A 2598-nucleotide genomic window follows, 5' to 3' on the forward strand; every position below is an offset into this window, starting at 1 on the left:
GGCCTGCTCCGCCACCGTCACGTGGGCTCCTCCTCTGTGACGTCGGCGCCTTCGCTGTAGCAAAGCTCGGCCTCTGGAATTCTGAGAACTAATTTGCTATTCGGTGACATAAGAGGGGGAGTGCGCTTTGCTTTCCCTGGGTCTGGGGCTAATTCCTCCTCTCTTACCCATAAACTCAGCAGATCGAGCTAAAGGCACAAAAGGGAGCGAGAGGTTTGAACCACTGGAAAAAGTATGTTATATATAGTAGGGTTAGAGAGGCAAGTAAGAGAGAGAGAGAAAAAAAAAACAATAAACACCACAGCTCTTTCCAGCTAGAATATTAGGCACCACGAGAAAAATATTTGCCAAGCAGTTTTCGGTGGGTTCATTTGCTTTATTTTTATTTAGGACAGGAGTTTTTGCTGTCGTTCTGGGGTTTTTTCTTTCTGGTGTGGTGGCTTGGGATTTTTGGTTGCTGTATTTTGATGGTTTATGGATTTTTGCTTCTGATTTTTTGCCTTTTGCAAGTTTGTGGTGTTACGTAAATCATAGGATCGGCATCGGTTGGATTTTTTTGTGCGTGCCTTTTCTTTTCCTATCTAATCCCTCAAGCGTTTTAAAGAAGATGTGTTATTTCAATACTAACAGTGTTGAAAGAAGCTTAAATTTTTGGCCATATGTAACAATCCCAGCCCCCACTTTTTTTTTTTTTTTTTTCCTTTGGTGCAATTTTCTTTTTCCCCTTGGACTTTTGCTGAAGTGTGTCTCTCCTGCACTTGAGAGAAATGTTCAAAGGATTTGTTTTGGTTTGGTTTGTTTCTTTCCAGGACAGCAAGTGGTGGGTTTAATCTGTTATTGTTGACTCTTAGGAAATTTCTTGTTGCCAGAAATGTGTGTGTGTGTGTGTAGGGGGTGGGGGGTATGTGTGTGTGTTTTCTACAAAATTCTGTGAGCCACATACCTGTTTGTGTTTTGTTTTCTCTTAAGGTCTTGATATTTTTTTTCGGGGCTCGTTTCAAGGTCGTTGTAAAAAAATCTCTTCAGTCTGTGTTTAAGAGATCAGCCGGAGGGAATTCTAAAGGCCTGCCGTGCCAGTATCACAGATACTGCCTGTATTTAGAACAGACTGCTACAACTACAACGCACTACACGCAGCACAGTCTTCTTAGCTTTGAAGCTGAGTTGGGGGTGGGGGGGAAGAGAAGAAGGGGAAAATCTTTCCTTCTCTTTTTCTCTATTACTTTCTTTTTAAAGGCTATTGCAGTGCAGAATCATTTCATTGTGGGTCCTAGTTTGTTTGTTCAGAGCTGCTAGTTTCCTTATTTAAATGTTGGTTGGGGTTTTTTCCCCTCCTACTCATCCCTGAATAAGGGAGACTCTTGTTTCTTTTATGTCTCTCTCTTAAAAGAAGGGTGTGAGGGGAAAATAATATTTCAGATTCCTCAAGAATTAGCCCAAAATGTTTGGACCAGAAGCAGCTTTCAAAGGTCAGGCTGTTCTGAGCCTTGGCTATAAGAGTCCTTCAAGCGACTTATTAAATTACAAATGAGTTCTTAAAGGTTCCACAAAATCTCGTCACTTGTTAATTTCTAATAAAGATATGTCCTAAAATAATCTACCTATCCCAACCCAAAATTTGGGTTTATAATGGAGGAGAGATCAGAGCTGTGAAAAATTGCTGTTTGCTGGGATATTTGGAAAATCTCTTTCATTGACAGTCCCGTAAGAAGTTCCATCTATCACTGAAAATGTTGTTGGCAATGCACCCCACTACCCCACAACACACATACATTTTTAAAGGCTGTATTTTAGGTTTTAAAACCCAGAAAGGTGCAAAAAGGTTGATTATTTTCCACAAGGGCTGGAGCTTAGAAAACATACATTGAGTGTCTGTCCCTGTGAAATTTGAATATTTTAATACTTATTGACAGATGGATTACTGCAGCCTCTGCAGAAAAGCCTGTCTTGTGAAGGGTTTTTGAAAAATATACATAGGCCTAATCCTGTCACTGTTGTTGAAATGTACGATTTACCCCCAAAGACACATGATATTGTCAAGTTCAGATTTATTCTGCCAGAAGGCAGACTATCTGCTTTTTCATTTGAGTCCCCTTCCTTCTCATTTTCAAAGAGATTAAAATGAATCCCACTGGATGCAAAATGACACCCCGACTTTGCGGAAGGGATTTTCCTTGTGTATTTATATGTGTGATAATTTTTTCTTTTATGAGGAATTAGCACTTTGGGATTTCTGAGATGTATCTATATGGTTTGGAATGTGAATTGTATGGCTCTACCCTGTTATTGGTCCTTCAAAAGATTACTTTTCTGGTTTTTGGTCACATTTTTTTTTTTTTGGTCAAAACTGCCATTCAGCCTCATCCAGCGCCCCCCCCCCCCCCCCCCCAAACCTGAAACACACACAGCTTGTCCCTCCTGTGTTCCCTTTGCCACTCCACTCTTAGCCCCATGGGGGCGCTGCAGAGCAAAGGGAAATCTGCTCCCTAAGGCAGTAGTAGAACCAGTCAGAGTGGGGGCTGGGAAGGAATTCACCCTTCTCATACCTCAGCCCTCTTTAATTCTCTGCAGTGAGCCCCTAGAGGGAGAACCCACCAG

Source organism: Colobus angolensis, unplaced genomic scaffold (assembly GCF_000951035.1).
Source record: "Colobus angolensis palliatus isolate OR3802 unplaced genomic scaffold, Cang.pa_1.0 Scaffold56, whole genome shotgun sequence".
In the NCBI taxonomy this organism is placed as follows: Eukaryota; Metazoa; Chordata; class Mammalia; order Primates; family Cercopithecidae; genus Colobus; species Colobus angolensis.